The sequence below is a fragment of the Manis pentadactyla genome, chromosome 14 (assembly GCF_030020395.1).
Source record: "Manis pentadactyla isolate mManPen7 chromosome 14, mManPen7.hap1, whole genome shotgun sequence".
Taxonomy (NCBI): Eukaryota; Metazoa; Chordata; class Mammalia; order Pholidota; family Manidae; genus Manis; species Manis pentadactyla.
The window spans coordinates 51612876-51637263 of record NC_080032.1 but is presented as its reverse complement, the minus strand read 5'-3'; the positions used below and the strand labels follow the sequence as shown (position 1 = coordinate 51637263).

The 24388-nt window shown below is 47.3% G+C and overlaps 1 long non-coding RNA gene across 4 annotated transcripts; it reads right to left on the bottom strand.

Moving 5' to 3' along the window:
* Positions 1-9415: 9415 nt before the first annotated feature.
* Positions 9416-21417, bottom strand: LOC118920356 (uncharacterized). 4 transcript variants are annotated; one of them, XR_008993693.1, is made up of 6 exons: positions 20437-21417; positions 18591-19715; positions 13239-13385; positions 12671-12755; positions 11685-11854; positions 9416-9836 (listed from the first exon to the last, which is right to left on the bottom strand). It is a non-coding gene; the product is annotated as an uncharacterized LOC118920356 (long non-coding RNA). The 4 variants fall into 4 exon arrangements; XR_005027872.2 differs by lacking the exon at positions 20437-21417 and having other exon boundaries at positions 18591-20256; XR_008993692.1 differs by lacking the exon at positions 20437-21417 and having other exon boundaries at positions 13263-13385; positions 18591-20256.
* Between the last annotated feature and the right edge of the window lie 2971 nt (positions 21418-24388).

Sequence of the window (24388 nt, the reverse complement as noted above, 5' to 3'; positions counted from 1 at the left end):
TCAGAGAACTCAGCAAAACTGTTATATTCAGTGTAAGAATATAGTAATTTATCCTCCATTTGCTCCATGGTCCCAAGCACATAAGCCGGTGAGAATTATGCCTGGGCTTGCCTGGGTTTACCCCTCTAAACATCTAAACATCCCGACCCTCCCCCAAAGCAACAGGCCAAGCGGATCTGCCACAATAAAAGGCACCACGCTGCTGCCCTCTCTCTCTGTGTCTCTGTCTCACTCTGCTGCTCTCTCTGCCTCTCTCTCTGCTGCTTTCTCTGTCTGTCTCTCTGCTGTTATCTCTCTCTGTCTCTCTGCTGCCCTCTCTCTTTCTTTGTCTGTCTCTCTGCTCTCCTCTCTCTCTCTCTCTCTCTCTCTCTCTCTGTCCCACTGCTCTCTCTGCTGCTCCCTCTCTCTCTCTCTCTCTCTCTCCCCACCTCCCTCTGGGGGCAGCCACTCTCTCTTTCAGATAATAAAGTCTCTTGCGTGGGCCCATGTCTCCTGAGTCATTCTGGGTAAGGAGGGTCGCGGCGAGATACCCTTTCATTCAGGATTACAGTTTACTATAGCAAAGGATGCAGATTAAATCAGCAATGGAAAAGATGCCAAGGGCAGGGTCCAGGAGACACCAGGGGCAAGCTGCTGGCCGTCCTCTCCCAGGAGAGTTCTGCAGTGCTAGCTTCTCCCTACAGCAGTGTGTGACAACTTACATGCTGTGTTGCCAATTATGGGAGCTCACCTGAGCCTCGGCATCCAGAGTTCCTACTAAGGGCTGGTCAAGTGGCATGGCTCATTGCCATGTGACTGACCTCCAGGGGCCAGGCAGACACCGTGCAGCCCAAGGTCCCCACCATAAATCACATTGTTAGCATCACTACCTGGCCTGGCCTGAGATGCCCTTTTATCACGCAGGATATTTTGAGGGCTTAAAGGTTACCTCCCAGGAACGAGGAAGCAGCCTAGGGCTAAAACTTTCTTTGGAATGTACAGGGGTTGGACCACTCAGACTTTCTGAGTTAGTCCTTCATTTTATACCATCTCTTCTGTGTCATTCTATCGGCCAAAACAAGTTACACGGCTGAGCCCAGAGTCAGCGTGGCAGGGAGCCATGGTTTCATAGCAAGGGCTCGGATGCAGGGAGTGGTGGGAAAGTGGGGTCATTAGCCAGTCCAACAGAAGAGCCCTGCCGGGGAGCTGCCTGAGCCAACACAGGAGCAGGCAAGGCGGCCCATCGTGGCGCCATCATTCCTAGGACACAACACACGTGCTCACACGCCCGTTCTTGCTGTATGCTATTCTCCACGTTGCCACAACACCTCATCTACCTGGAAAATTCCAACTCAGGCTGTAAGGTTTCCCTGCGTCCTGTGGCTTTCCCTGACCCCCTGACCCCCAGCAAAGTCAAGGGCCTCCTCTCGGACTGATGATAGTCAAACTGATGGATCATGCTCAACCTTGCCTGATACTCCGAGGTGGAAGACAACATCTTTACCACTCTTTCATTTCTTCCTCTGTCCCCTTCTCCTGCACCCCAAATGCGATTTCACCCACGACAATGGTTCACCAGGCCCCAGCCTGGCTTCAGAGCAACCCCAGCCCTGCCATCGGCTCCTCCTCCTGACAGCCCTGCTCTTGCTGGGAGCAGAGAGTAAAGATCGGCTCTTCCAGCGGCTGGCTCCGGTCCCCAGCAGTCACATCACCCACCCGGTTCTCCTCCTCCCCGTGCTGAAGCTGCTTCCACTGCGGTGCTGAATTAGTTAGCACCTCTTGCAGTCCATGCCCACTGCCCAGGCTTGTCAAATGCTTCATAAGCAAAAGTATTGCCTTCTCAGTGTGGAAGTGGGGTTGTAGCAAACGTGGTCTGAATCTGAGCAACTCCAGGGCCTGTCTCACAGCAAAACCGAGCCACCTGATTATTTATCTGACTCTGAAGATGTCAGCTGCCTCCTTCCAAATGTCACCTCCTTCATGAAGCCTGCCTTAATTCCTTAGTGGGAGGAAATTTCTCCCCAGTCTAAAATCATAATTGTCTCCAAACACATCCTTCCTGGTATTATTTCCTTTTCCCTGAGTGCCTCGTCTTCTCCTCCGTGTTGTAGGCTGTCAAAAGCCAGGAATCCTATCTGTCCCCTCCCTGGGACTGAAGGCCTAGTGCACAATAGGTTCCCTGTAAATGTCTGATGAATGACTAGTTGATGATAGCTGGTAGGTAGCCCCAGCCCCTAAAAACTAGGTTTAAACTGGAGAGAGAGAAAAGAGGTCAGATAGGCTCTATGTCCGACCCAAACCCGCAGGTGCAGAGCCACGGAGAGGGAGGGACTCACAGGCCACCCACGTGGGTCCAGAGGCTGAAGTGGGGACATTAAAACATCACAGTGGCCAGTCAGGAAACAGGGAACCAGACTCCAGGCTCCACGAGGGTGGGAGCTTGTCTTAGTCGCCTCCGTATCCTCGGAGCTTAGCAACATGCTACCCACTCGGCAATACCGAGACCAAACGAAGCCTCAAGAAGGAGCGAACCCACGCGGAGAAGCAAGTAATGAAAGGCACAGAGATCAGAGGGGGAACTTCGGCGACCTGGAGTGAGGGTGGGGAGTTGGTGCAGAGGGAAGCTCTTTGGCTGCTTCTCTTCCTGTTCTCCAGGCATGGGGCCGCGGCCTCGAAGCAGCGCCCACCCACCATCACAGGATCCAGCGAGCTCCTGAAGACACGGGCACCGACTCACACCTGCTGGAGCCACGCTAGCAGAGCTGCGAGTGGCCAGGTGAGGTGTGGAGACACCTCCAGGTACCCTGGAGCAGTGCTTCATCGTGAGCGCAGGTCCCTGCAGAATTTGCTTAGAGTTGATTTGGGTTTGGTGGGTCTGGCTGTGGCCTGAGAGCACTCACTGGTCACTGGGCTCTGGGTAGTGCCAGGGCTGCTGGTCCAGAGACCATCTCTGTGCAGTGAGGCCCAGGCTGGGAGTGGCTCCCAACACTGGCTGCACCTTCTAGTCACCTGAGCAGCTTCTCTAAACACTAATACTTATGGCCAGTGTTGGGGCAGCCTGCCAGCAGCCAGTGGCTCCCCAGACTGGGTCCCTGGGCTGGAAGCATCTGCATCCCCTGGAAACCTGTGAGACACGTAGATGCTCGACCCCACCCCAGACCTCTGGAATCAGAAACTGAGGGAGCAGGGCCCAGCAACCCGACCTTGAACAAGCCCTCCAGGTGCACACTAAAGCCGGTGAGCCACTGCATTTGTTACCTCCTGATATGGTGTGATGGGAGGTAAGAACATCAAAAAGAATCTCCTATGGGGTTCTTGCCAGAAATACTTGTCCTGAATCTAATCACAAGGCAACTGCTTTTTCTCAGGCTTGGTAAAGCTGTATGGTTGTATAAGAGAATATTCTTTTTCTAAAGGGAGGCATACTGAAACAGGAGAGGTGAAAGGCCCAGCGTCTGCAGCTGACTCTAAAATGGTTTGGCTAAAGGGAAGTGTGTGTGTGTGTGTGTGTAATAAGACGGATGGCCTGGGCATGGCAAGAGGTTAATACTTGGTCAGTTTAGATAAGAGGTTTAAAGGAGTCCAATGGACTCTTCTTTCAAATTTTCTATGTTTTTGGAATTTAAAAAAATTAATGAAGTATAAATCATGTTGGGCATGTCTCTTGTGTTTTCTAATTCAATTGATTTGGAGTAAAAACTGAATATATTATAAAATCCCCCCTGCTGATTCAAATGTGTACCCAGTATTGAGATTCTTGATCCTACAGTAGCTTTTCTTAAACTATGGTCATAAAACCACCTGCACTGGAACCCTTTGGGCTGCTGGTTTAAAATGCAAACCCTGAACCTTATTTATGCATGGAAATCAGTATCACTTGGGTAGAGTCTCAGGCAAGTACCACAGGAGATCCTTTTGCTAATATTTGGGAATCATTGTTTGAAATCCTTTGCCAGAGTATTAGGTCCCCAATCCAGAATGCTCCAGGGCCCAGGCAGCAGGCTGGACAAGTGAAGCAGGCTGGGAAGGCAATAGGGAGTGGTGGAGACCAAAGCAGAACATGGAGTGCAGCCCAGTGAAAAGCCTGAGTGTCTGGCTAACTGGCAAGAGTGTGCTGTCAGCAGCGTCCAGCGTTACTAGATCTCTTTTTCCCAAGAAACACCAGAAATCTAGGATTTTTAATCTCCTAATGTAAAAATGTTGGTGATTTACTCAAAAAATATTTAAGCTCCATGCAAACTAAATAACATATGTCTGAGGGTAACGTTTAGTCTACTGACCACCATTTGCAACCTCTGGCATTGACTTAGCTGAACACCCAGAGTCTGTGAGGGTTGTGGTTCAAGGGCTCTGTAGCTCAACAGAGCCATCCCACTGCCTGCATTCTCATCACATTGCCATGCCTTCAAACAATGGCTTCCTCTTCAGGAATACTCCAAATATCCAGCCTCTATTTCCTCAATGAAAATGTCCTCTATTGCCCTTTAATGGTATGATGTGTCCACGGTGTCCCTTCTGGAGAATTAGCTGAGCAAGAGAGGAACATTTAGCGAAGGTGAACTCCAGCTGAGAGCGCAGTGGCACAGCCGCGCAGAGCCCACTGAGGCTCCAGGACATTTCCTTGGACCATATCACCTCTTGCTCACTGGAACCATTACAGAGCAGACAGCTGGAAAGCTGTGAGCTGAGCCCGGCCTGGAGCTGCAGAGCAGGAGAACTTGTGCAGACAGCCTTTACATTCCACAGGGTTTTCTCCTTTTCTGGGGACTCTCTGTGGCTCCCAATCCAACAACCGGGCCAGCGGCCCCCAGAGCCAGAGACGCAGCTCCAGTCCCAGCAGCTCCACTACCCCACTGTGTGATCCTGGGCCAGCCACACCCCCTCTGCACCACCAGCAACTCCCTGTAGCAGGAAACCATTGTCATTGGTTCTGTAGCAGCAGAACTTTTTTTGAAATTTGAATGAAATCTTACAGCAAAACCCAAATATAAAACAAAGCGATACAGAATTCAGTTCTTCCAAGACTGGTGGGGACAGGTTCGTGCTTGCCAAACATCTCACAAAGCCATAAAGCTCCAGGGAACAGAGTTTGAAAATCATAGGGTTTGCTTGTTTTCAAGCAGTTTTTCCAGTTGTTTATTTTTCCAGTTTGGAAATGCAGTGTGTAAGATGTTTATAAGCAATTTCCTCTAAGCTTCCCACTGGTTTATATTTTAACTATAATTGTAAGGAAGGCTACTTTTCCAAGATATTTACTGAAGCCTCCTGGTTACACAGAAGTGTGCTAGATGTTATAAAGGGCAATAGCCACAGCCTCCAATTCGCAGGTATTAGGATTGTAATTCTGGAAGGTGAAGAGGAAAGGGATTCTGGACAGATTCTATCCTGAATTTTATGACCTATTCACCCATGACCTTTTTCTATTAAACATACAAATCTTGCAGACTGTGAGTCTGAAGTCATCTCTGCCCTCTGATTTGAGAAAACTTCTGTCCAGCTTGGCTTTCTGTAATTTATATTATGAGAACAATAGGGTTCTTTTTTTCATGTTCCAAATAAAAATTATATATAACAGTGCGTTGTCGGCCTGGCTTTTTCTAAAACACACATAGGGCATACCAGAGAGAGTGATAAATTCCTCTGCTCTTTCCCACTCCCTGTTCATTGAGAATAACTAATCTAATTTATTCTTCCTCATTTATGCTTAAGCCTTGGATTCCTTAGAAATGTGAAGACATAATACAGGGAGTGAGGTGAGGTGGAGGGATTGGTGGGGGTATAGATGAAACAAGATTAGCCTTGAATTGATAACTGTTGATACTGGGAAATTAGAATATACGGGTTCTTTAAATATTTTCTCCATGTCTGTATGTTTTGAAATTTTCCATAATAAATGGTTAATGTGAAGCTGATATGACCTGCGTGTGGGTTGTAACTGAGTATGCACCTAACCTAGGAGCACTTTGCACAACACCTTCATTTGTGTAGCCGAGACTGATCTTGGCTCCAATAACTGAGTCTCCACTCCCTCATTCCAACCATTTTGTCACAGCAGAATCTCACTCTGCGCCCCCTGTGGACAGATGAGGAAAGGCAGCAGTCCGAATCCCAGCCAGACTGGAGGAAGCCCCAGACTCTGGGTGTGTACTCCTCACCTGCCTCCTGCTAGCAGCAGACCCTGCCGGGCCTCACCACTGAAAGTCCTCTGTCGCCCTGAGCAGAGGGCTAACGCTCCGCCCCTGGGCTGATGGGACAGGGTCTCCTTCCGGCAGTGCTGCCTTTCAGGCTCACACCTTCCTGCTGACTTGGGGCAGACCAATGTCACCAAGAGGTTTTGGTTCCTGAGTGTATTGTAACTGACTCAGATTATGGAAAATTGAGAAGTGATGACATCTGGCTTCTCCATCCAGGTTGAAAAAATTCACCTGTACCCTGGGTGGTGGAGAAAAAGAGAAAAGCTTCTATAACACTTGATGCTTCAGAGGATGGGCGGTGTAGCCTTGAGGGGGAGAAGAATCAGAGGCTGCTACTAGCTAAACAATCTGTGGGACCCAGACAATGGGGCAGGAGCAGGGCGACCAAAAGGACAGACACCTGAATAATCCATCTGTGACAAAATGGCCTCCAACGAATTAAACATAGAAAACCTCTTTCAGAGAAGAGAATCTTATTGGATAAACTTGCAAGATTTTTCCAGCCAGCTTCTGCCTCTCAGAGCTTAAATTAAAAGCTGTTTAGCAGATGGCAGTTTGTGAGTCACAGAGTTAGACTCTCTGGCAACCATGTGTGCTTTTGGTTTCCCAGGGTATCCTGACCACATATGGCCCCAGAAGAGGCATGAGAGCTCTTTACTGGCACACATTATAGAGCTCCTCTCCTGCCTTAACACACAGATGACAGGCATTTCAATGTAACCATCAAGGGGGGTTAGCAGAAGGGACTTTCCAGATACTTCAGGAATTCAGGGCACTGAAAGCCATAACATACTGGAGCTAGAAGGGAGCTTGATCATTTTCTTTTTACAGAATGGGGAAACTGAGGCTCAGAGAGGTTCTGTAATTGCTCTAAAGTCATCCAGCAAGGGAGAAGCTGGGCCAGGACCAGTCTCATTCTTACTATAAAAACAACTTCTCTATTTATCTTGGGGACCTATTGCCTGATACCCATGGAACCCCTAAGGGATGTTTTACCAATGATCTGACAAACTGGTCAGAAGAGGGGCTTGAAAAGGTCACTTTGTCCACCCTGCTTTAGTGCTGGACAAAACCTCTGAAGTGGAACTTCATTGCTCCTCTCTTCAAAGCTTTCTAATAATGTTGAAGTTGCAGCTGCCCTTGAGTGTTGTCAAAGAGAAGCGAAGCTGGACACTTGTTAAAGGCAGTAAGACAGATTTTATTCAAAGCTACTATAGTAGGGGAGAGACCTCAGCTCAACTACACTGAAGCAAAAGACAGGGGGCTTTAATGAAGTTGCCTGAATCAAGAATCTACTCTGAACCTAACTCCTAAACATGTCAAAAGATCATAAAATATTTTTGTTGTGATAGTGTGTGTGTTAGTGTGTACCCAAATATGATTGGATGGTTGACAAATGCATAATTACAAAACAGTATCCAAGCTCCACGAATGTTTTGTATAAGCAGCATACACTTCTTCACTTTTCTAATGACAAAAATAATTGCGGGAGAGGCAGCCCCTGTTGGCAGAGGGTGAATCTCCGGAGAAGGACGTAGCTTTGAGCTGTGAGCACCCACCATTCACAGCAGCTGGTGGCTTGAATACCTCCCGGAGTAGCAGGATCTGGCTTTGGGGCCACCAGCCTCTACTACAACACTGAACTAGTTCTTGAAAGAAGTCAGTGTTGATTATATGGGATATGTGATAGGGGGATGGTAGGGCATTTCAGGGCCAGTTACAGGGGAAGAGACCATGACACATTCAGGAAAGACAGTGGTTTGGTGTATCTTAGTCATCTCAGGCTGCTAAACAAAATGCCATAAATGGGTGGCTTATATACAACAGAAATTTATTTCTCATTGTTCTGGAAGCTAGAAGTCCAAGATCAGGGTGCCAGCATGGGTGGGTTCTGACGAGAGCCCCCTTCTGGGTTTCAGACTTGTTTCCTTGCTGTGGAGGAAGGAGGGCGAGAGCCACCTGGGTCCCTTTCATCAGGACACTGATCCTGATCATCTCCCAAGGGCCCTGCCTCCTAATACCCTCACACTGGGGGTCAGGATTTCAACACATGTGTTTGGAACGGAACACAAACATTCGATCCACGACACTACAAATGGGGTAGACAGAATACTGGATTTTAAAAGAAGGGGCTGTGTTCATGGCAGTGGTTAATATCAGCAGGTAAGGACCCCTCTCTGTCTTGGATCAATGACGGCTTCCCTTCTCTTACCTCAAGGGAGGCTGGAGATACAGTCATGGAGAAACTGAGCCCGGGGCTGGAAGAGAGCTCTGACCAGGATACACAGGATGGTCAGTTGAAAGAGTGTGACATTTGAGTGGCTCCACTTCACAAGGTTGTGTGAGTTTCTGCCCCAGTAGTAGGAGATACTTGTCAATTCTCTGGAGCCCAGTTCTTTGAGGAGGCATTTGATCTGTCCACCTGCAGTCAAACGCCCGAGAGGCCCCAGTGCAGTCACCCTGCGACTGCTCATGCAACATGTCACTCACTGGGGGCTGGCCATGGCCCTGAATCTATCTTCTTCTAGCCAAGCTGGTCTGTTTGGCATTTGCAAATTGACAAATTAGTGTTTTGTCCTGTTTTTCTCCTTTCTTGAGAAGTATTTCCTTTTGGAAAGATGGGCATTCTTGTAGCTTTTTCTTCCCTTTGGGACCTCCATCTTCCACATGTTCTCAAAAGTAATAGCTTAGTTTTTGCAAGAACATTTGTCAACTCTTTAAGTCTCCCACTTTGCTGGTTTGAAATACCCATCTTCAAACAACTTGGCCTCTATGGAGTTTAGTTTGATAAACCCCATTTGGTGTTTCCATCTTTCCACCTATGGGAGATGATCCTTGCTTTGGTGTGTGATTATACTTAAATCTTTTGTAAGTGCATAAATGAAGTGCATGGACCAAGAATCTCCTCTGAACCTCACTCTTGAAGGTATCAAAAGATTACAGAAAGCTTTTTTGAGGTAGTGTGTGTGTTCATGTGCAGCCAAATGGGATTGGATGGCTGATAAGTACAAAATTGCTAAACAGCATTCAAGCTCCACAGATATCTTATATAAGCCACATACACTTCCTTACTTTTCTAATAACCAAAATAATTATTTTGTATCCTCAGGATCTTTTCTGATTTTCATTTTCACTTTGGTGGCATTCCCATGTACGTTTCAGGCTGTTACATTCATTCATGCCATAAATATATTTCAGAGCACCTGTTGTGTGACGACCATAGTCAGTGCTGGAACTATAACCGTGGACAAGGTGCTCAGGGGTCTGGCTCACATTGAGCTTACAGTTTAGAAAGAGAAATAGACATTCAGCAAATCATTTTAAAAATATTTATGTAATCACATTGGGGACAGTTTTAACAAATAAAAATGAAGCGGTGCTCCGATGATCTATTGTTGCATAACAACTATCCCAAACTTAGTCGTAAATCAGTAGCAATGGTCTATAGAACTCAACAGGGGCAGCTCATCCTTGCTGTGTTGGGGCAGCTCAAAAGCTGGGTGCTGGACCTGTTTGAAGGAACATCACTCCCCTGCGGGCAGGTCAGCACAGCTGTCTGCTGGGACCTCAGCTGGTGCTATCAGATGGAACGCACACATGTGGCCTCTCCATAGAGCCTGGGCTTCCCTCCGCCGTGGTGGCTGGGCTCCCAGGGCGTGCACCCTGAGAGAGAGCATGGTGGAACCATATCATCAGAGTCTGAGTCCTGCACAGTTTCAAAGGGAGGGGAAGTAGTCCGCACCTCATGATAGGGAAAGACAAGGTTTTGAAACAGGATGTAGGATCAGAAACGAGGCTGTGGTGATTTTTGGAAAATGCAGTCTCTCACAAGTGGCTATGAGAGAGCTAAGACCTTATCAGAAGGATCTGAGGAGGAGTTTTTAAGCTGGGACCTGGAAGATGTGGGGAGAGAACATTCGAGACAGTGGGCCTTGGCTCCCAGGGAGCCTGGCTCTGCGGCAGCTGGCAGGAGCCAGTGCCTGTGCAGCACAGTGAATGCTGGCAGCAATGGAGGTGTCCTTGGCAGGGCTCTCGGGGGGCTTGGCCAGCCCACACTCAGCACCTGGGTTATCAACTGCTGCATAACAAACCGTCTCAAGCATACTGGCAGAAAAGAACAGTATCGCTGATGATTTTCTCTCAGCTCCTGAGGGTTGCCTGGGCTTAGCAGGGCAGCCCCTCCTCGGCATCTCTCAAGCGGGTGTGGTCAGATGAGGGCCAGAGCTGGAGTCACCCTGAAGCCTCGCTCACTCATGTGCTGGATGCCTGGACTGGGAAGATGCGAATGGCTGGGGCTGGCACAGCTGGGCTCGTGGGTGTCTTCTGCTTTCATTCCCTGCTCTCTCCGTGTGTCCCTCCAGGGTAGCGGCTCCTGGGAGGCTAGGCTTCTTACAGGGTGGCTGATGGCTCCCAGAGCAAATTCCCCAAGACAAACCAGAAGTTGCTTGGTCTTTTCTCACCTGGGCTTGGAAGTCAGGTCACACCTCTGCAGTCACACACAGCTTACCCTGGTGGTCACAAAAGTCCACCCACTTTCAAGGGGAAGGGACATAGACTTCTTGATGGTAAGAGTGTTGAAGCAATCTGCAGACATGTTTTAAAACTACATCTGAGGTGACCATAAATCACTGTCAAAAGCAAGACATTTTTGAGAGTGAAAGAGGGTGCTTTCTATGCATAAACTAGGACTGTTGTCCACACTAACCCAAGATATATGGTGGCCTCCACTACAGTGTTCACCAAGCTGTCTTAAATTCCTTTGCCTTTCTGACATTCACTGTGTCATTTTCAAACATAATCTTTATGCATTGAAATTTGTTTAAAATTAATTTTCTTGTTAACTTCTTGCTTCTAGATCATAAATGTTATCTTGAGGTTGCTTTTTCATGATGAATCTGGAACTTGGTAGCTAGGAATCTTGTCCCACAATATCTCCATGCAAACTGGGAAGCTTCTGGATATAAGTGCTTAGGACACCTTCTCTCTTAGATGAGAGAAACCCAAGCAATGGAAGAATTTGCTTCAAGAAATGCTTCTTAAAAAACATCTTTTTTTGGCTTAGTGGTTAAAAACACAGTAATGACTCATCAGTTGAAATCAAATCCTTCATCTCCAAAAAGTGTTCTTATAAGTGGGTGTTATTTTTTTTCTTTCCCCAAAGGCAAACTGCATAATATTTGGTGCTTCTCTTTTCTGAGCAATATATTCCATTTCAGTGGAAAGTGACAGCTTCAGACTTGAGCCAATAACATTTTATTTTCAGAGTTGTGTGTGATACTTTCAGCCAGGGGTTTGTGTTTGCCTTCACCCCTACGTGGAGTTCAGCCACAGACTCCAGCCCTTTTCCTCCCTTCCCTTTGGTCAGCCACTAACCTGTTTTTCCAAAGACCCCAGAGCAGAATGAACACCTAGAGAGAGGATTTGGAAACAGCACCTGGGTGTGAATAAAATGGCAAGTTTATTGTCCTTTAGAGTCCACCACAGTCAATCTCTCTCCTCATCCCTACTCACCTTTCAAAAATTCCAACAGAAAACATTTCCTGTCTTGTTTCTTTCCTGAAACTCTACAAACTCTGCATCATCACCGAAAGAAAGCACTATGATTTATCTCCCATCCATGAGAGAAAACATCTCATTCCATTCCACTTGTCTTCTTGGAAGTTTCCACAAATATCTCCTTGCTAGAAAACAAAAATGCAAGACTTGTATCCATTTCTGTTACAGACTGAAGTATACAGGAAACTTTTATAAGTCCTAAACTATCCCCTGAGCTTCAGGAATTAAGAGGGAATTTAAGAGATACAACAGGGGAGTTAAGACTAGGAAACCCGGAGGTGGGGACACACAGATAGAGTTCAAAGAACTGCCAGGGGCAGACGGCAGTGTCCAACAGCTGCTCAGAACCATGCAGGACCAGCCCTCGGGCGACCAGCTGTCCCGGTTTGCCTGCCGTGGAGGGGATCCTGGGATGTGAGACTTTCCATTGTCCAATCTAGAAAGTCCCAGGACTCCCTGGACAAGTCCTTCACCCTAACTGGAGTCCTCTTCCTTAATCAGTACTGCCCCCTGCCCTGCACAAAAACCCAGGTTCTGCTGCACAACAGGAGCTGAGGCCGCGATGGCCTGGACGTGAAAGAGCAAAGCCAGAGGGACAACCAGCCACTGGGGCCTCAAGGCGTGTCTGGGATAAGAACAGGGCAGTGGTGGAAGTCAACAAAACTGTTAATGGCTCAAAGGCACACAGGCAGAGAGCTCTGCTCTGCAAGGAAGGGATTGCTTAAGTTGGTAAAACGAACAGGTTGCCCCTGAGCTTTTAAGGTCCCTTCCAGTCAGCCTTCCAAACGGTCCTTGGGAGTCAGGGGTGGTCTGGGTCTCTGGCCGAGTCCCAGGTCCCCACCTCCGGTATTCTCCAGGCCCAGCGCCCTCCCTCGCGGTCCATCCCCAGCAGTAGCATGTTAATTATTCAAGCCCCCCTCTGTCCTCACTGGCCCTCCTACCCTGTGCTGCTTCAAACTGACAGAAGTCTGGCTGCGCCTCCTGGGCTTAAGTACCCACGGCAGGTTCTCTCCTGGGTGCTTCTCTCTTCAAGGAAAAAAAACGTCCAAAATTTGGAAATAAAAGCACAAAAGATGCATGATCTTCATTGTCAAGCCTGCCTCAGAGTCACTTGACTTTCCAGTACAATGTAACTTTGACTATTTACTCTTGATCCATTATTTTACATCTCTCTAAGATTAGCTGTGAATTTGTTGAAAACCATTAAGGTACAACTGGTGTTACCCAATAGTGTTACAAATGATTTTTTCCTGTAGAGATAAAAATGACTTCTCCTTGTTAGAGATCATGACATTGAAGGTTATAGTTTTATTGCCTGGAAGAAAAGTAACCAGTTTTGCATCTCACTTAGTGATCTCATTCCACATTTTTTTCTCATGTTAACCATACATACATCAGTTCCTCTCATACACCTGGTTCTCTCACTAATGAATCAAAATAAAATTTTGACATGTACTCATTATGTATGTGTATGAGAATTACTCTGTTTCAACATTTAAAAAATTTTACTTTGGGCAGTTTGCCCTGCTGCACCTTCACTTCCGGTTCCCTCTGGACCCACAAAAAGCTGGTCTGAGTCATGAGTCCTCTTCATCTTCCTCTCCTTCAAGCACTGATGACACCTTGGGCCTCCCCCAGGGCTGTCAGAAGTGGTACCTTTGGGTAAAATTTCTCTTAATTGCAGAGTTACAGATAATAGCAAAATCTGGACACAAAAATATTCAGCAACAAAAAGCAAAATTAAGGTACATCAACATTAAGTATTATGCAGCTGTGAAGTGTAATCATTATTAAGACTATTGCAGCCACATGAAAAATGCTGAGGTGAACTATGAAAAGCAGCATATAAAATATGAACTGGGAGGTAAGACAGACATGAAGTGCCTGTGAGGAGGGTTATTAGTCATTAACCAGGAAGCTCTCTTTCTCTCAACAAATTTTATTTAACATGGTTTTTGTCCTTTCAGTGAAAAAAACTGTGAAAAAGAAAGTCTGATGCCAAGCAAGAGGAACAGCAATATTACGTGGAATTATTGATACTACTACACAGCTAGTCACCACCATCATCATGGAAGTGTGGTCAGGAGATCTCCCTGAGCAGCCTCCTTGAAACCTCCCAAGCTCACCCGTTCTGTCCCACCCCCACCCCCATGCTCAGGCCCCGAGAAGTAGACGGAGCTTGGAGGGCAGGACTCGGGGAGGTGAGCTTCTCAAGGTTTATGGAAACACATGGGACCTGAGCTCTCAGACTCACGGACAGAGGGCAGCTCTGCCCACAGACCCCTGGTGGACCCTCAGGTCCCCCTGGGGGGCTCTCAAGTTCCAGCTGCCCATTCCTTATGGCACTGCCCTTGGTGCCGAAAACTCTACCTGACTCACCCAAACCCACCCCTGGGCGAGAGCAGCTAGACATATACCCACTAGACTCCAAGCTGGGATCCAGGACTGATACTCCTGTGCCCACCCTGCCTTCCTGCCACTTGGAGCATCTACACCTGGCCACGGAGAGTCCCTGCTGGCCGTGCCTATAGCACCTCACTGTCCTGAGAACAGAGGACAAGCCTCTCCCTCTCCACCCTCTTGGAGAAACCACAGAAGCAAAGCGGAAGCCAGCTGTGTTCTGAGGGGGATGTTTTCACCCTACTCCCAATTAATGAACCTCTTTGACTTGGAACACAGGCACTGAAGCATTTATGAGGCTCCCCAGAGGTCCCCATGCAGCAGGCCCACCTGCCTGCCAGCTCTGACGTCACGGGGAGCTGCTTTGGCTCTCTGGCAGCTGGCTCATCTTCTAAGTGTGTGTATTTACACACAACTTCACTGGTGTTCCTTAAGAACGCCCTCCTTCTGAGTCCCTGACTCAGTCTCTGTTCAGTGAGTCAGAGTCATATTTTGCTTGCTATGTTGGTGCATTCTTAGCTACTTTTTAAGTGTGCCCTACACAGAATAAATATCTCTTGACAAACTGGAAACAACCCAAATGTTCACCAAGAGGAGATCGGATACATTATGGTTTGCAGAGCAGAATATGGCTTGGCAACAAAAAGGTATGAAGCACTGGCACATGCAACACTGTGGATGAACCTCATAAATGTTACACTGAGCAGAAGAAGCCAGATGCAAAAGAGCATGGAGATCAGCAGCCCCCATCTGTGTGACAGAGGTCTCCAATGGACTGAATGTGCGGGCCCCCAGCACATTCCTGTGTGTAGCCCTGACCTCAGGGGAGGCTATAGTTGGAGGTGGCGCCTCTAAGCAAGGGGTAAGTCTAAAGGAGTTCCTAAGAGAGCGGCCCTGATCTGGTAAAATGATTAACGGCCTTACAGGAAGAGACACCAGAGGGCTCTCTCTCTGCACATGCAAAGAAGAGGTCATGTGAGGTCACAGTGAGAAGGCCGCCATCTACAGACCAGGAGGGTGGCGTTTACCAGGAGCTGAATTGGCTAGAGCCTTGGTCTTAGACTTCTAGCCTCCAAAACCATGAGAAAATTAATTTCTGTCGTTCAAGCCACCTAGGCAATGATACTTTATTCTGGCAGCTCAAGCGAAGACACACTCAGAACGGGGATCACCTCTGGGGAAGGTGGCATTGGAGGGAAAGTAGGTCACTTTCTTGGGTGAAGGAAACATTCTACACCTCGATCGGGGGTGGTCATGTGGGTATTTCATTTGTCTACGCAACAAAGGGCTGAGCTCTGCAGGTAAGAAGTGTGTATCTACTGTATGGAAATCATAACTCAATATAGAGCTGAAAAAAATGTCTGTTGGTAAGAATGACTCTCTCTCCACTGTAACTCACACCCTCCAACTGGTCAGCTTGGCATGACAGTCTATCAAGCACCCACCGTGGACAGGTTCTTGCAGTAACCACAGGTATACCAAGACAGAGGAAAAACAAGCAAGCTTGGTCTCTAGTTCTCAGGGAGGCATTTTCAGTCCAAAAGCAATATCTGGAAGTCCTCAAGTCACAGTCACTGAACCAAAGGGTACCAAATGCTACCAGCTTGTTAAGAGACTTTTTGACACTCAGGAAGTCCCATTAACTCCATGTTTCCCCTAAGGAGCTCTCCCTTTGAACTCAGCCAGGTCCCTGAACTCAGCTGCTGGCAAATACCACCAGGAAAAACAAAAGGGAAAAAGGCAAAGCCAGCATGGAGTCTCAGTGAGACCTTAAACTGTGCAATTCTGACCTTAAACCCTCCCTCTACCCAAGCAAATGGAGCTGAAAAGCTCTTCAGGCTCACATTTCAGCTGCTGGCTTCTCTGTAATGTGCAGTATAAATGGAACTGTTAGCACCTTGGGACAAAAATGAGAAATTCCTCCCAGGTGGTTCCCACTCCTTCCCCTCCAGGACTTGGACAATGCTAATGAGACGCAGTCAGACACCACTGCAGAACCATCATAAGCCAGGGACGAGAGCTACCTGCTCCTTCCCAGGAAGAAATGTGCCATTTCATTTGGTGATACCAGGCTTTCTACAATTAAACAGCAATACTGGTTTCATAAAATCACTGACATTCTAACAAAGGTAAACAGGTGACATGTGTGCCACCTCTTTTCCCATCTGTCTCCGTAGCAGACATCGTTAATTGATCACAGCACTCTTAATCACTTAGTTGGGTTCCAGAACCAGCAAAGTGCTACAGCCAGCTGGTGCTAGCTCATGAGAGCCCATTGTTAAATTTCAGGAGTCTTGTTAGTGGGTTGTTATACATACTCATTATCAAAAATTATATTTTATAAATTTATTCTTAAATGAATTATATTAAAAGAAAAGGTAATCAATACTCAAAAGTCATCACTTCATAATCATTTTACCACATTTTACTATTATCTGTGTGCCTGAGGGTAATTACATGTGTGGTGTCTGGAAATGCTGTATAATGGTGCACTACTCTACATCTTTTCCCAACTCTGTGTTGAGAGATACGGCACTAGTAGCTTGAAATAGGCCATAATGATAGTACCTGCATCACAGAAATTGGTAATTGCACAAGTCAGGATGCCCACCCCACTTCCCTGGTGAGAGCTGGTTGTTAAACACTTATAATCACACCGAGATCAGACGTCAGCATCAGATGATAGGAGACCCCAGAGGAGGCAGAGCATGTCTATCAATTTCCTGGCTCATGTGATAGAGGGAAGGAGAGTGGTCACCATGCCTTTCCTTTGGCATCGAAAGATGCAACTCTAAGCACTCATAGAGGAAATCAAACAAAGACTGAGAGAGAAAGCCTAGATCCAGCCTTCCCTGAAGCAGGTGCTACTGTACATTTCACTACTGAGAGACTTGCTTAGGGGCATTGTTTTCTCACCCTCACAAAGACACCAGATTGGACCAGTGCCCAATCACACAAAGGACTAGCAGATTGGACCTGGAGGGACAGGCAATTGTTTGCTTCGAGTCTTTCACAAGGGTTCCCGAGGGAGTCAGCCAAGGACCATGGACCAAGATCAGTCAAAATCAGAAACAAACTTAGAGCTGGAGGGGTTGAGCAGAAGGTAGGCACTCTGGAAGCCGTGAGACCTGAGAGGGAGGCCAGCAGGGGCATAAGGCTTTAGTGCTGGTCTCAGGGTTCTTCCTGGGCAACTAGCCTGGCTGCAAAGGGCAGCAGAGTCTGAAAGATGGCCAGAAAGCAGGCCCAGGGCTCAAAGAAGTTGTTCACAGGAATTGTGATGGACATACTTTTCTCTTAATCTCAGGCAGTGAAATACGTGAGGGGGAAACATTCCCCCAGTCGGGACCGCATGAGGGAACTAACTGCAAGCTGAGTGCAGGGGCCTGAAGTTCTGCCTCCAGGCTCGGCAACTCCACGCTCTTACCACATCTCACAGCTTCTTCCCTTTTCATTTCTTTCTTTCTTTTGACTTAAAATCCACCTCGGCTGTAGAACACTGGAGCCCATTCTTTGTCATGCCTCAGAGCCTCCCAGGAACCTCTCCCAAACTGCAGATTTGGGGCTGCACCCCTTGGAAATTTGAGAGGTTTTGGAAGTGAACTGGAATTGGCCAGGCTTGTGAGTCCCAAGGTGAAATCTCCCCATTTTACTGTTGTTTTTCCCTGGTGGTGCTCCTGGCAAAGGCAGCAGGAGCCATTTGCCGGAGTGCAGTGAAGGTGTGCCCTTGGGCCAGGGCCACAGGCCGGACTGGCCTCGTAATTTGCAGGGCCCAATGTGAAAGGAAGTGTAGGGCCCCTTGCTCAAAGATGGTGACAGCAGAACCTTAAAGCAAGCATGGGTCCTTCTGAGCACGGATCCCTGCGCGAGGGCGCAGGAGACCAGCCCTGCCCGCAGGGGACCATGTGCCTGTGGGGAGTCCGTGTTATCTGAGCACTTGTAAGCCAGGGGCCACCCACCTGATTTTCAAAGACAAGATTCCAACCCGGTGTCCTGACTTTGGAGGAAAGCCATGGTCGTGGAGGCACCAACAGAGCAGGTCTTCGGGATTTAGGGACCAGGCCTCCGAGGCTCCAGCTCCCTGGGCCCCTGCTGGTATCTGGAGCAGAGTCAGCCATGTCTCAGGGAGGCAGGAACAGAGGTGGGGGAACAGAACCTTGCATCTGGCAGCTGTGCTAGAAAGAAGGCCACGGCCAACCACCATGAGAAGTCACAGCCTCCCCTTGTCTCGGCCTGAATCGTCCTCCTTGGTCAGGTCACCCTTTTCAACTCTCTGACCCTCTCTTGAGAAGAAGCCAAGCCAGCAGGGTGTCCAACCAGTCCCAGTCTGCCTGGGACTCTCTTGGCTTAGCAATGTCCCATGACCTGGTAAGCCTAGGCACACTGGCATGGTGGGTCACCCCACAAACTGGAGTCACAGCACATGTCAGCACATCGCCCCATTCTGAAAGAGCCCAGTCATACCTGTGGGCAGGTGTCCTCGGACTTTTGGCTAAGTCCAATGATCTGATGCAGCCTAGCTTGCTGGCTCTCTCCAGGTGCGTGTCTCCCCAGTGCTCAGCAGGAATTCCATCACAAACAATCAGGTAACAGTAAGGAGACCTCTTGCCAGCCACGGCTATGGTCAGCAATTGGTAGCAGATACTCTGAGTTTTTCTTGCCAGAAAAAAATCCACCCATGCTCTTGGCGGTGGTCCTCATCTCTGGCTACACATTATAATGCCCTGGGAACTGGGTTTCAATGTTGTCCAAAGCTCCCAGGTCCTTCTGATGCATGACCAGAGTTAAGACCCACTGCCCTAGAACCTAGAACACTGGCCATTTGATTATCCAAAAGAATTCCCTGAAGAAAATCTGGGCTCTACCAAAGTGGGTCTCCACATGGCATAAGTTTTGGCTTAAGCAATTTCTTTCAAATAAAAAATAACATAACCTTGTATTATGTTTTCCTGATTGTCAAAGCTTTTGGCACTGCCTCTACTATGAGGTATTTGCTGCTTAAAGACTAAAGCCCTGAACTCCAGGTTTTATGGACAATGACCAGAAGGATCTATTGGTTGTCTAACTGAATGTTCTCATTCTATGGATACTGTAAATCTGATGACGACTCCTGTTCCCTTTTTACATTGGCTGCTAGGAAGCTCAGGTGACTCACTTCGAGTAATTGCAAAGACTGTATGATGTACACTTCATGTGCTAACTTTACTTCTGGCTTCATCTTACTCCCTAAATTTATTTCCCTTTTGACCCACTGTTCTTAGCTATTTATTGTATCCTACTGAACTGAATGTACATACAAGCAGCCACAAGTCCCTTCAGAAGAAACACTTAAAATACAAGCAATAAAATGCATATGGTAATTGCTATTATTAGGAAAGAGCAGAGCCAACGAATACTGGACAGACTACAAAGCAGATCATACCAGTTCTCACAATGCAAGCCTTCCAATCTTTGATGCAAAGCTGCCTCTTCAGGATTCATGCTTTTCTCCTTGACTCCTGCAGAAAAAGTGTGAATGCCCCAATACTCAAGGGACTGCCCCTCGGCCTTCTTTCTGAAACTGCTTCTGGCCTCTCCATACAGTCCGAGCTAAGAGGCAGACAACTACCTTCAACAGCACATTTCTCCCCAATCAAGGACACGGTTATCTTCATGGATTTATAAGCTCAACTCTGCACTCCGAGAGTGACCGTGCTGCTGGGCTGGGGCCCTGCCAGAGTCAGCAGCTCGAAGGTATCTGACTTACTTACTGAGCTGTGTGTGGGCCTTTCAATATCAATATGCAAATGTACTTTAAAACATAAATCAGTCTTGTGCCAAGATCATGGGCTTTTTAAATGGGAATACAGGGTATGGTTACAGCTCTCTTGGGCTGATGACCTGGCTCTCCATGGGGTTACGTTTGCAGGTGCCAGGAGCTTGGTTACTCCAAGAACTCTCTTGTTCAGAAAACAAGGAGGCTGTGTAGGATGTTCAAGATTTCTACTTCCCTCCAGCTGCGTGGCTTTTCAGAGGCTGTGTGTAACTGGCTCAAGCAAAACCTCCATTTTATAATGCATGTCTGGTATCCATCAGAGAATCTTAAAAATCTCTGAATTAAAAAAAATTTTTTTAATTTAAGTATGCTGAAAAAATCCAGTCCTGTCCTTCTGTGAATAATAGGAACTTGTCCAGGATCACACAGAGAGTGTACTACAGAGTCTGGGCTGGGATCCAATCTCCATCACACCTGTGACCCACCCCAAATCAGGAGCATAACCTTCAGTTTCAGCCTCTAAGAAAACCTTTCAAAGATTTCCTCCAAACTTACCTCCAGTTTACTCAATACATTCCCAGTGACCTCAACACCGTATCCTTCTAAAAACTATAGAATTGCCTGGGGGATCTATGCACCAAATGACTGGATGCACAGTCTTCTGAACACAAGGCCTGATGGAAGGGCTCCTGCAGGCACTGAGAATTCTCTGTGTGGGAGTCCAGCCCTGCCTCCTCTTTAAAGTCAGGGGAGACCTACCTTTCTGCCTGCTCCACTCTTGCTTAATAGCAAATCACTGTTGTCAAGAGTCATGTCTAGCCTGTACATCTCCCTCAGGGATCATCCCATGCTTTCAAGGAGATCCACACGGTTCTCAAAAGTCTACTTTGGAGGCAGTCCTGCCCTTGCAAATTAGGACATGGTGCAAGAACATCCAAGAAGTAAATCCCAGCCCCCCATCTTGGGGACTGTTGTCTTCCTATGCCTCAGTGGCCTATAGCACCCCACCCCTCCCCTTCCAGGGACTGCATAGTATTTAGGGAAAGTTGAACTCTGCATTGAAAGCATCTGGATACTGTAAGATCTTCAGACATCAGGCTATATGTATTTCCTAGTCTTTCTCTGATGGCTAAGCCTGGACTGCCCGTAAACCAATGCCTTCCTATCCTCTTGGATTTTACACTGTAAATGTTAACAGACTAGCTGTTTCCTATGCCTTCCCATCTCAAATGGCAGATAAAAATGGAAGAGCTCAGGCTCAGCCACACTGCCAAGAAATCACAAGTGGTAGACATGTGGCCCATTGTTTGGGTGTTCAAGGTTATAGTAACCCTGGCTAGAGTTTATTTCACACATCTACCCTGCTGTCTCCAGCTCTGATTCAGCCTACAGAAGGGAGGCAGAAGCTTTTAAAAATAATGATAAACAATGAGGTCACATCCCAGAACAGCCCAGATTTCCTCATGCAGCCAAGAAAAAAACAGTCTTGGTGGCTACAGAAGCCCTACAGGTCACTGTGAGTCAAGGACCTGCTGGTAGGACCAGCTAGGCTGGGACTCACAAACCAAAAGCTCCACTTAAGAGTAATGGCTTAGAATCAAAGAATCTCAACACCAGTCCCAGATTATCTTCTATCCTAGGTTTTAATCTTGAGCACTTAATGCAGTGCCTGGCACATAGCAGATATTCAATAATCCTTAGACAGCCTTCGACGCTAGCTCTAAGTTCCAGCACCTAAAGCAGCACCTAGCATGCCGTAGGTGGTCAGTAACCCCAGGTGCCTTTCCCACTGGGCTGTGATTCCAGAACCCAGCAGAGCACCTGACATGTAATAGGTAGTCTGTAAATGTTGGTTAAATGACTGCATCCATAAATGAATAACTGGATGGGCAGCTGTGTGGAAGGAGGGAAAGAAGCATAAAAAGATGGATGTTATTAAGTATCTGCTTAAAGCTAACAAGTCAAAGAACTGGACTCAGTTCCTCACAAAGCACTCCCTTCAGTTGAACCTGACCCTCACTGAGCCCAAGCCGACCATCAGGCACCTTACCCTTGGCAGTTCTGGTTTTCTTCTCTGTCTTCCAGCTCTTTCTAGAGGGTCCTACCCAAGAGGACTCAGACCTTCCCATCTGCATCTGCATTCTCTCTGTTCATTAGCATTGGAAACTAGTGAGAAATGCTGTAGGTTTCTAGCTGCAGAATCAAAAGAAAGGAGGGTTTTAAGAAATCAACAAGTCTTTATTTCCTATAAGAATCCATCTGCTGGAGGTGGAGCCAAGATTTCGGCGTGAGTAGAGCAGCGGAAATCTCCTCCCAAAATCACATATATCTATGAAAATATAACAAAGACAACTCTTCCTAGAATAAAGACCAGAAGACACAGGACAACATCCAGACCACATCCGCACCTGCGAGAACCCAGTGCCTCGTAAAGGGGGTAAGATACAAGCCCCGGCAAGGCGGGATCCAAGCGCCCCTCCCCCAGCTCCCAGCGGGAGAAGAGTAGGCAGAGCGGGAGGGAGAGAGAGCCCAGGACTCCTGAACACCCAGCCCCAGCCATCCGGACAAGAGTGCAGACACAGTGCGTGCGTGGGGCCATGGAAACTAGGGAAACAGGGCAGCAAGAATGGTGAGAGGGTAATGGAGGCCTGCCACTGGAGGACATAAGAAAAGTTAGCGGCCATTTTTTTTTCTTTTTTTTTGCTCCTTTGTTTTGGCGAGTGCTTTTTGGAAGTCTTAAAGGGATAGGGACCCCAATACTAGGGAAACAGGGCAGCAAGAACGGTGAGCAGATGCCTGAGGCTCACGCTGGAGAATAGAGAAAAACGAGCAGCCATTATTTATTTATTTATTTATTTTTAAATTAAAAAATATATATATATATATTTTTTTGGTGGTCGTTGTTTTGTTTTGGCGGGTGTTTTTGGAAGTCTTAAAGGGGCAGGGCGGGACATGTAATCCAGAGGTAGGGAATCCAGGATCTCTGGGCACCCTAACCCCTGGGCTGCAGGGAGCAGGGAGGCCCCTTACAGAGATAAATAGCCTCCCGGCTGCACCCCCTCCAACGTGACTCCACCATTTTGGAGCAGCCGCCCGAGCCAGGCCACACCCACAGCAACATCGGAGATAAACTCCATAGCAGCCGGGCAAGAAGCAGAAGCCCTGTCTGCGCGCAGCTGCGCAGCACAAGCCACTAGAGGTCACTGTTCTCCCAGGAGAGGAGGGCCACAAACCAACAAGAAGGGAAGTTCTTCCAGGCGTCACTCGTTCCAACTCTCCAAACTATTCCTATCACCATGAAAAGGCAAAACTACAGGCAGAAAAAGATCACAGAGACAACACCAGAGAAGGAGACAGACCTAACCAGTCTTCCTGACAAAGAATTCAAAATAAAAATCATAAACATGCTGACAGAGATGCAGAGAAATACGCAAGAGAAATGGGATGAAGTCCGGAGGGAGATCACAGATGCCAGAAGGAGATTACAGAAATGAAATAAACTCTGGAAGGGTTTATGAGCAGAATGGATAGGATGCAAGAGGCCATTGATGGAATTGAAACCAGAGAACAGTAACGCATAGAAGCTGACAGAGAGAGAGAGATGAAAGGATCTCCAGGAATGAAACAATATTAAGAGAACTGTGTGACCAATCCAAAAGGAACAATATCCGTATTATAGGGGTACCAGAAGAAGAAGAGAGAGGAAAAGGGATGGAAACTATCTTGGAAGAAATAATTGCTGAAAACTTCCCCAAACTGGGGGAGGAAATAATCGAACAGACCACAGAAATACACAGAACCCCCAACAGAAAGGATCCAAGGAGGACAACACCAAGACACATAATAATTAAAATGGCAAAGATCAAGGACAAGGAAAGAGTTTTAAAGGCAGCTAGAGAGAAAAAGGTTACCTATAAAGGAAAACCCATCAAGCTAACATCAGACTTCTCAACAGAAACCCTACAGGCCAGAAGACAATGGCATGATATATATATTTAATGCAATGAAACAGAAGGGCCTTGTACCAAGGATACTGTATCCAGCACGACTATCATTTAAATATGAGGGTGGGATTAAACAATTCCCAGACAAACAAAAGCTGAGGGAATTTGCTTCCCACAAACCACCTCTACAGAACATCTTACAGGGACTGCTCTAGATGGGAGCACTCCTAGAAAGAGCACAGCACAAAACACCCAACATATGAAGAATCGAGGAGGAGGAATAAGAAGGGAGAGAAGAAAAGAATCTCCAGACAGTGTATATAACAGCTCAATAAGCAAGCTAAGTTAGGCAGTAAGATACTAAAGAGGCTAACCTTGAACCTTTGGTAACCACAAATATAAAGCCTGCAATGGCAATAAGTGCATATCTTTCAATAGTCACCCTAAATGTTCATGGACTGAATGCACCAATCAAAAGACACAGAGTAATAGAATGGATAAAAAGGCAAGACCCATCTATATGCTGCTTACAAGAAACTCACCTCAAACCCAAAGACATGTAC